We start from the raw sequence: 11323 nt of genomic DNA, 5'->3' as shown, positions 1-11323 counted from the left end.
AAAAGACACCCCTGAATCCCACGCACATAACTTGTTGCGTTCGATATGACGCAGCTCGCGCCACCTCTCGGGATTTATCGGAGGCGTTATAACTGCCCCGTACATTTTGTTCGGGTGTTTTATGTCCAGGGCGAGTACCTCATCTATTAGAGGGTTATTGGGAATAAGCCTTTTATTGTCTTAGTATTCCATTGGGGTCATAATTTATCATGGCATTAGTTAGTTGTGTAGTCTTGTGAAGGCCGTCTGACCGAATCACAGGCTTAGTTAACTCTAGCCGAATTTTTGATCGAATCTCAGGTTTTGGTTGTAGAGTACCGCCTTTGGGAAATTCGTCACAAAATTATGTTTCAGCCTCATAATCTTGAGGGCTCATGATCATCTACTTCATTTAGGAGAAGTTTTCTACCTCATAGAATGACCATGTCATGACCAAGTGGCGATCGTTTGCCATCAGGTAAACTTTAAGACTTCATCATCATCATCATCATTTCAGCCATAGGACGCCCAATGTTTTCCATGTTAATCGATTGGTAGTGGCCTGCGTAAACTTTTAGCCTAAGTATATTTTACCTATAAGTATATTTATTTAGAAAAAAGTTTGGTGTTCAATCGATTAATAAGCAAATATCAATATAGAGATCCTTTTAGTACTCATTCGGCTACCCGTAGTAATGCAAACGTGTTAATTCACTCAAATATTGATTGGAATTTAGTTCATTCGATCTACAGTAAAAAGTGTAGCTTTTCAGTAAACATTACTCGATCAAATGAGTTTCGGAAACATGTACGGGACTCGCTTTCGCAAAAAAGTAAAGAAATGTGCCAACTAATGCATTTGGCTTTGTGAATCTTATTTTCATCAAATCAATGTTTGATTTTATTCTACTTTTGTGGGCTGTAAAAGTTAAGATCACATCCTGGTATCAGACAGAACCTTATAACCCCCATAGGTAGACAGTGGTTGATAGAATCGGCATCTAATCTGAGAAACTAGTAGACCTTTGATGATTTGGCTAATGATTTTTGTTCATGAGACGTAGTACAGTTGCTAGCACATCAAACTATACACTTTTGTTCCAAAATCGCATCTATTACAACAATATAAAATGTGTTTTACTAGATGTACCGTCGTCCGCACGAATAAATAAAAGCCAGATAAAATATTCAACCTTCGCGATAACGAAAACACCTTCCCAAATTCCCAACCCTTGTCTAGTAAGTATAATCCTTTACAATCGGAATCAACCTACTTTAGTGCCCTAAGGCAACATAACTAGCTTACCTTCAGCTCATACGTGCCTCTATGAGAATTATTTACTACGACTACCTCGTACACAAGCTATTTTCAACCCTCTTCTACAAACTCAAGGTTCGATTCAATTTGCCATCGTATTCCAGAGGTAAGATGACGGAATTCCAAAAGCCTGGAGTGAGTTTGCTCAGAGCTTGATAGGTGTACCTTCAATATAGACGGTCGTATCCCAATGGAATAAGGTCGGGAATGGAATGGCAGACGGGCTCAATCGCAAGGGCAACTTAATGCATGTTAGTTTGTACAGAAAGGTAAACGTTGTCGTTTAGTTAATTTGTCGTTGGACTGAAATATTAAAATTTAGTTCACTCAGCCGAGCGATCGCTCGCCATTTCATAAACACATGTACACAACTTAAAACATATGAGTCTTTGGTTGATTGCTTTTTATGTTAAAAGTCTGTCTAAATAAACTCTTCTAATTTGTGTACCTATTTCTTGTAATTGTGTACCATAGAAAGGATGTGATAAAGGGATCCATATCTAAAACATAGGAAATCCCTGTGACCACTGTTCGACAGTCTTCTTAGGTTCTGTTTACACCACCTGTGTGTCAGACTTTAGGTATCGCCAAGCTTTCAATGTGCATATCGAAGCAAGGAATATTTCTTTTCAAGTAAACAGTTTGATCGAAGCAAGGAATCACATTTCTTTTCAGACAGTTTAAGTCCCTTCTGCTACTCTATGCCTCTGAATCGCAATTGCCCAACTCTAACCACTAAAACATATCTAGGCGTTCGATCCACAATCGGACAACACATTCCCCACGCCCTACGTCCAGTTTCTATTGCCCTAACCCGGCGTTAGAAGTTTTACAACTTTTTCAATTCCAGTTGGGAAATTGGTCAACTTTGGGGCGATTATTAAAAATTGCAGTCGCCCGCGATGAAATGTTTCCTCGAAATTAAGCACTTAGCAGAGGTATAAATCAGCAGAATGGTCGCCGGAACCACCGACAAATATTTACGTACTTAATAATCATGGGGGTGCGGCGTTTTGGGATAGGTAGAGCACGTTTATTTGTTTGTGTGATGTAAAGCTCTAAATGAATAGAATAGAAAAAATAATTACAAGTTTCATGACTTACGTTATGTATTAGGGTGGTCCTTATTTTTCGACTTTTGAATTATCCCCGGGGCACTTTTCTCATTCGATTATATACCTCTAAATATGAAATTAGCTTTTTTGGGTTAAGATTTAGAGGTCGCTACCAGCTGTCAAAATATTTACAAAAGCTTTGAAGATCTTAAATCATGGTTTCATAAATGTTTTATTTAAGTGTTTATATCACATTTTAAGTGCAAATGAACATCGCATAGATAGAATAGACAATCGCTTCTTGTCCCCTTCTCCCCTCAACCCCTCTTCTATACCGACCATGGTACCGACGCGTCGAGATACTAACAAGTAAACTCTTATATCTTAAAAATAATTGATTCAAATATGTACATTGTACATAATATCTTAGTTCATAGCAACAACAATAATTTTGTAATATTTTTATTTGGCTTTGGCTTTAAAAATAAATGAATCTAACAAATACAGATTTTGTGTTTTTACTTAAATTCAAACCTTGGTAGCGAACCCTAAATGTCTTTTAAAAAAAAATGAAAGACTTTCATATGGTATATATTCAAATTACGTGGTGCCCCGCAAAATATCAGAAAAAAAATTTTTTTCGTAGGAATAAGGACCACCCTATTATGTATGCAAAATAAATTACTCTCTTATAATTATTGGATCACGGAGTACGCTCAGTAATAGAGAGTCTTTCAATTTTAAGGTTCTGTGTTCGATCAGCATGTAGGATTCAAATGAAGTGCCTACATTTTTAAAATCGTTCTATGTACTCTTTCGTAAGTCTTTTTACTGACTTTACAAAAAGTTATGGCACGTTTATTCGTCGGTCCGAATAAGACAAATAAAATTCTATTATTAGTTATTATTCTGTCTAATGGCTTCAATGTCTATGGGGGCTCATTAAATCTGACACTAAGGCTGGGTTGCACCATCTTACTTTAGCTTTAACAAACGTCAAAAATCTGTCAAAGTCCATAAAAAACGCCGGTTATCGTTAACGGTTAAAGTTAGGTGTTGGAACTCAGCCTAAGCTTGTAACCTCAGTTGATATAACATTTCAACAAGTAAATTAGATATTAAAATTGTAGTCACAAATATTCATGCTTCTAATAATACTCAACTTAATCCACCTCCGCACTAATAGAAAACCAACTCCCCAATCCGACGTCATATATCAACTGGCCGAAAATTTCTCAGCCATGAATCAACATTGAAGAGGTTATCTAACACCGTCCATAACTTGAGGGGATCGAATTTTATGTAATGGCGGGTCTGGGAGGTGGTGTAAATCGTACGCGGACATTGCGCGCACTCGCGCCGCCGACGACATCGTGAGAGTTGGGTGGACATGGCTGTCACTAATTATTATAAAACAAAGCCCTTTATGTCTAACAAGCGGCCGCCCGCGACTTCGTACGCGTGGATCCCGTTTTACCCCCTTAGTGGTAGAGTTTCGTAAAATCCTTTCTTAGCGGATGCCTACGTCATAACATCTACCTGCATCTATCAGCCCGATCCGTCCAGTGGTTTGGGCTGTGAGTTGATAGATCACTATGTCAGTCAGTCAGTCAGTCACCTTTGAGTTATATATATTTAGAAGTCTGTATGATAAACTCTAGATACAGTAATTCACGAGGAAGGTTTAAGTGTCTTTCTGTAATATGTACTCGTATATTGCACCGCAGACGATGGAAGGATCTATGTAGGAGCGGCAAATGCTCGGCGAACGTGAGCGAACGAATGCGAGCAAGAATATCGATGATCAGATTTTGTGTTTCCCTGGGCTATTTTTGTATGGGACTGAGAATCGGAATTAGTGCTTAAGGCCCAGTTCCTGATTTGAGAATTGAGATTTCCATCTTGAGGGAGGCTCATACTCATGTTCTACTCAAGGATGAATTTAATATGAAAGTTTATACTTGTTTTGAAGATGCAACAATAGTCTCAATTCAGAAACCAGGCCTTAGTCACCGCTATTTGAATATTTGACTTGACTTAAGGCAGAGTAAATACAAATGTGTAGGTCATCTTCATAGAAACGCACCGAGCGCGGTTTGTATGTGAGCGCGCCCCAATACGAATGCGGCAAACCGCGCTCGGGCGTTTCTAAGAAGATGACCTACTCATTTGTATTTACTCTGCTTAAGGCTAAAAAAAAGGTCCTATGTCCCTTAGATGGGGCAGAGGGCGTCCACAACAGTCCTCCTATTTCCTTCAATATTTAATGGTTTTCATTTTGTTGTAATTAATAATTAATTAATATTAGCATTTTCAAGTGTTTGTCAACAGTCTTGTCCACCCTACGCCTCCCTCAAGCCGTATATATCGGGTGTAACACCTCGGGCTCATCCCTGGCGCCGACCGCTAGACATTATTTATACGCCGAGAGCGCCCTAACGTGACATATTTTAAAGCGACCGTTTTAATAAGTCGCCTTTAACCTGTGACTTTTGGACTTAAAGCCGATAGATACGGTCCGTTCTAATTTTGACCGGTTTTAATCGTAAACTGTCAAAAGATCGGTATGAGGACAAAAGCTTTTGGTTGTCCCCAGTTTTCTTTAATTTTTGTGTTTGTGATGTGAACAGTGTTGGAACTGTTTACGAGTAAGGACCTATTTATTTATAGCTTTTTCAAGAAGGATTTAATTTATTATTTTGATGTAGGTATTCGTAATCAAACTTTTACTACGAGTTCCATGGTGATAGCTAGAAAAAAATGTTCTGTCCAAAATTTGTGAAAATGGTAGACCTATGTCACGTTGTAGATGCCGGTTATTGTAGCACGTAAGTTTTTGGCCGCGTGTACTCTTTTAATTAACCTGCTATGAATGTTGAATTTATTGAATAAGAAACTTTCAAAGGGCGTATTTTTATATCTCACTCTTGTCTGACTTAAGTGAAAGTAACATGACGACAGCGCAGCGAATAAAGACCCAAAGAAATACCTAGTACGTCTTTTATTTCTAAAGAGTCCTTTGTAGGATCTCATTCCTCTCGCAAGCAGTAGCTATCCTATTACACTTCTCCGCTTCTCCGCTTCCCGACACCTAGTAACACATCCTGCAGATTACCCTGTCACGTACTAAAATCTAAACCTAAGCACATTTAGGAGTGAACAAAGCCGTGAATATGGGAACATAGTGGGTATTATTCACTGTGCATCATGTAGGGTTAGGATATCTTACATGTATCCCAAGTTATACAATATTCGATTCAGTACCACCCTTGCAATATTGGATAACATTTTGTTGATAAGGGTTTGTTGGGTTTGGGTTAGAGCATATCTATGATGTCTACATTTATTTGTTATTTATTATGAATTTGATTTAACGCTGTTCTCACATAATTTAAGAAAAAAGGAATCTTAGAATATTCTTATTGTCTTAAAATTGCTAAGCAAAAAGGCGCAATAGAAATTCCATTATTTGAGGTCGTCAATAAGATATCCAACGTGTTGATTGTCTCTCTTGCTTTCACTGATCATCATTCTCATCATTTATCATCATAATGCCAGTCCGCGGCTGGGCATATTCAAAAGCACGTCACTTTCTTAAATCTGCAAGATATGCTTATGTTATCGTTGGCTTTGTCTAGACTGCCAATTACAATTTGTTATTTCACAAATTACTAATATCCCATTAGCCCCTCGTACTAAGCTAAATATGCCTGTGTCACGAGTGAGCTCACCACAATAGTCGAGCGGCGGCGCGGACCGAACCCGCGTTGCCCGGATCACGAGTCGACCAGTCCGACCCCTTCACCGTTCAGCTATCGTGGCTTCTGTGCAGCTGTGGTGAACCGTTACCACTGGACTATTGTGGTGAACCATATTTGTCACTAATATCAATATGTTATCTATCAAATCGGATCGGCCATTGTGGAAATCCGTGGAGACCTTTGTTCAGCGTGGATTCGTCCATTTAGCCGAAATAACAGAACGATTCTTTAAAAAAAATTAATATTTATTACAAAAAGTAGTCTCTTCCACCACGCTACATCCGTGGCAGTCCCCAGGCGCGGCGCCTATATAACTTGGTCGGATTACCCCAGCACCTCCTAAAATCTAAAGCTAGTGGCATGTGTTACTAATTGATGTGCTCCACGGGGAATAAAAACGGCCCGATTAGGAAGTTCCCTAGTTTTAATGTTAGTTTCGTTTTGTTTTGGACGGTTGTTTTTGTTAAGACTTATTTATACCTCGACATTTAATTCGAACGTGTGTTTTGTGGTTTATTTTATTTGTGGATCTTTGTCCTTTTTCGCAAAAAGTAACGTCAGCTATAGGAGCTTAGTAAACGGTCTCCGGTATCTATTAGTAAGTGAACTAAAGAACAGGTAAATTTGAGATTTGTATTGTTGATAAGTTACACATTTATCAATTAAAGTAGGTAGCTTTTACTACTATTTGTTAATGTTTAAGCTTAAAAATTTTTTTTTACCTATTAAAGATCGTAATAATATTTGTAAGTACATTACATATTATTATCATAGATTTACTGATTCCGCATAGTTTACGAGAAAGATTTGCGTGAGTAATAAATAATTAGAAGTACTTATTATTATTTCCCCCAAAATTGCAACGCGAAGCACCATTACATATAACATTTAGTATGTTACTATTCAATAAACTGTATTTTCAAATGCATGACTTGCAATGCTAAAACTAATATTACCGTGGTTTCGTACTCTACCGTGGGAGTTGAGAATAAATAAAGCAGTCAACTTGTTATATCAAAACGATAACATTGACTACAAAAATGTAGAGTTTGTAGAGCTTCTTTATTAATAGACTAGCGGCCGCCCGCGACTTCGTACGTGTCGATCCCGTTTTACCCCCTTCATCTATCTTACGCGGTTCAGATTTTTTCATACAAATGTTTTTTCATGCTAACTCCCGTTCCCGTGGGAATTTTATAATATCCTGTTGTAACTAAGCTTTAAGTTTACTAAGGTACTTGCATGCCAAATTTCAAGCGTCTAACTTAAGCGGTTTAGATTTTTAATACAAAAGGATCTTCCCGCTAATTCCCGTTCCCGTGGGAACCCCTAAGTATACTATAACCTGCCCAGGAGTATGAAGAATAATTGTACCAAGTTTCGTTAAAATCTGTAAAGTAGTTTTTGTTTCTATAAGGAACATACAGACAGACAGACAGACAGACAATTTTACTAATTGCATTTTGGCATCAGTATCGATCACTAATCACCCCTGATAGTTATTTTGAAAATATATTTCATGTACAGAATTGACCTCTCTACAGATTTATTATAAGTATATGTAGATTATAAGTATTATAAGTAAAGCGAAACCATAAAAACCGCCAAAATCACTTTCAGTTTAGACCGCAAGGAAGGCACAGAATTCCATGTCACATTAACCTACTAAAAGTTAAACTATCTCTTTAGCCCAGTGGTATAAAAGCTCTATAAAAACATTAACAATAGCAATTCTGGTCGAAATAGTGAACCTTAAACGACATTCATTCGTATAATGGCCACCAAAATGAAGCTTTTGATAACTTTAGTGCACGCAAAGGAATCACTTTAAAGCTAAGCTTCCACCAAAGCTCTGCTACGTAACTAAGCGCTAAGCGAGAAAAAGTTATAATTTTTTAACAGCTTTCGTAAAAAGTGGTAAGCGAGCGAGGTAATAATGTATTTTGGCTGTGATGCGAAATAGAACCCCCCCCCCCTTCAATTTACCCGTCTGGCTAGAAAAGGGAGTGTAGGCGGAATCTAAATATACATAATTCAAAGGTAGCTGACTGACTGATATAGTGATCTATCAACGCACAGCCCAAACCACTGGACGGATCGGGCTGAAATTTGGCATGCAGGTAAAGCCCGGTCTGTGAGCACGTAGAATTTACGCGCGAGCGATAAGGATGGGTAGCTTGGGGTCATTGGACAAAATTCTACGTGCTCACAGACCAGACTATAGATCTTATGATGTTGGCATCCGCTAAGAAAGGATTTTAAGAAACTCCACCCCTAAGGGGGTAAAACGAGATCCACGCATATGAAGACGCGGGCGGCCGCTAGTCCTCCATAAATGTCTGATATTTGTAAATAAATATGTGCAAGGTTCACAAGAGAGTTATTGTAGGACGAGAGGTGTGGTACCGAGCAACAGTCAAGAAAGCCAGCTATGTATCTGATTCTTCGCTAAACGATTGAGGTCTACAAACAGAGAATTGGGCTGCTTTACCACCAATTTGCGACTAAAAGTAATGTTACTTTTGCTACGAAATTGTATGCATAATTTCAAACGTTTTACATTTTTAACCGAGCTGTAAACGGTGTATAGAAAGGGTGCTTTGGTGGATTCCTAGCTTGAAAAGCGTTGTAACCAGCTTAATAGCTATGTTTCAAAGTAACGGCACTTTTATAAAAGTTTTACTATCATAATTCTTTTGTTTTAAGATTACGTTGTTGTAATCTTTTTATATGAAAACTTGTGCTTGAGTGGTAAATGTAATTTATGTTTTACGACTTTATAACTTACTCAAGCCGTGAGTAAATATGTAACCCCTATAAATATGTCGAATTAAGACCCAAGTTTCTCTATTTTAATAGGTAGGTTTTATATCTCTAAATCTTTAAATGATCTTTTAATCTTTTAGGCTGGGTTGCACCATCTTACTTTAATTTTGACAAACGTCAACAATCTGTCAAACTCCATACAAAAAACACCGGTTATCGTCAAAGTCACGGTCAAAGTTAGGTGGTACAACTCAGCCTTAATATTTTTTTTATCTCTATAATAATACAGGTACGGCTTGTTTTAGAGCTGCCACTATTTCTGCTGTGCGATTCAAAGTTTCTTAACACGTTACTAGTGACCTTTTAAAATGCGCTCTCATGGAAAAGCAGCTTGTTCCGAACTTATCTACACTAGGGATGTTATGGATATGTAGTTTCGGTTATGGATACGGTTACGGATATAGGAATAATATTATACCGGTTTCGGTTACGGTTACGGATATTTTTTTATTTCGGATATCCGAAAGTTTCGGTTACGGTTACGGATATCTGTGCTTTAGAATGCAATTTGCAATAGTTGTCCAACACGGTTCATTCATGGCCGCACACTTTACATCGAATAAAAAGGTAAATCAGGCTGTTATGCCTTTACTTGTAATTTACATTCTATAAATTTACATATAATGCTATACAATTTAAACTGCCTACATCCGAAACTATACGAAACTTTTGAATAGGTTTCGGTTACAGTTTCGGATACCTTTTTATTTCGGATATCCGAAAGTTTCAGTTACGGTTACGGATATCCATAACATCCTTGATCTACAGTCTCAGTCAAAGTGGGTCGTGGCCATTTCTCTTATTATATTAAGGTCCTTTGATGAAGTCCGGGCGGGTTCAAGATGTGGAAAAACTAACGCAAATATTATGCACCCCGTCCGCTGCACTCTCCGAGTGGTCTCGGTCCATGGTTCTTACCGCTTTGTGGACGAGATGTTTTATACAAGGTTTAGACGTCGTTATAGGGAACTACAGTTTTCCCGCGGCTTTGGTTCTATAGATTTTTTCTAGTTGATGTATTTTCTATGTGCTCGTAATTGTTATAAAATAAGCAGAGCTTGTAATGAAAACGTCGAGCTATTGGAAAGCTGCCACGAAATTTCGATCGACCAGCAGATCAAGCACCGCAAGTGGAACTGGATTGGCCACACTCTCCGAAGGGACCCCGATCACATCCCTAAGCAGGCTCTGTAGCGGACGAGGCGAAGAAGATCGGCAAGACTTGGAGCGAGATCAAGCGCGAAGCTCAAGACTGAACGAGATGGAGGACTGTTGTGGACGCCCTCTGCCCCATCTAGGGGACATAGGACCTTAAGTCAAGTAAGTCAAGTAATGAATAATGGCAAACCCATTTTGGAAAGCATCTTCTTTTTAGCAGTGTGTGGCCGTTGGAAATCCTCTTACAGGTACAAAAGAGTGCACTAGGCCTGTTCTTCACATTATTATTTTTTTCAAGACTAACTCAGCCATCATTGGTTGCAAGTACTTACAAGATGCAGACAGTTTTTTCTGTAAAAATGCAACTGTTAAAATTACATCTATAGTGTTTGCCCTAATATACCATCATCCATTCGTAACTTCTGTTAATATTAATATGACATCAACATGATATTTGCATTGTCATTCCAATTACTTAGTTACAAAGCAAAGTTACAAAATTAGTGTTAGTTGGTTATTAAATTAAGAGTCTATGCTGTCGTAAGTATGCACCCTCTACACTAAGTGCCTTCATCCCGGTTTTGTTGTCATTTGCGACGAGTTTGTTGTGTGTTGTTCTTGCAAGTTCAGCTTGGGAATTAAGTAGAATGGGATTTTAATTCAGATTTTTAATGAACTGGAGACGAATAATTAGTTAGGTACTTACTCACCTTGGTATAATGTTATTTTGAAGGCATTTTTAACGATTGTTTTGAATATCTCTGAACTGCTAAGTCATTGTTTTCCTGATTTCATTGACATCCATGTCATGTAATTGTCATTTTATCATCTAATGCATCATTTCATCATCAAACCCCCATGCAAAATTTTAGATCTCCTAGCACTTGTAGTTTCACGAAATCCTTTCGATTTTAATAGATTCAGCTCTGTTTTTAATAAATTGAAAATATTCAGAAATGGGTTTAACAACTTCTTCTTTCATAAAACCTGTGGGTCTAGACAAAGTGCAAATTATATTCGCAAACCAGTCGAAAAGTGGTCGAAAAGCCCCTTTTTTGTATGGAGTTTTGACGGATTCGATTTTAGATTCGATCAAAAAGTGCGTTTTGTCTAGGGGGGCTGATCTAATAAAAAAAGCAAAAGAATAATTGACTATCGCTTATTGGGATTAAAAAAAGCCTATGAATGAAGTTTAAATCCCTGTAAGTAAATTAAAATAATTCTAT

Source organism: Ostrinia furnacalis, unplaced genomic scaffold (assembly GCF_004193835.3).
Source record: "Ostrinia furnacalis isolate ACB-3 unplaced genomic scaffold, ASM419383v2 OfSCF4245, whole genome shotgun sequence".
Lineage (NCBI taxonomy): Eukaryota > Metazoa > Arthropoda > Insecta > Lepidoptera > Crambidae > Ostrinia > Ostrinia furnacalis.
Note: the sequence above shows the minus strand (reverse complement) of the source record.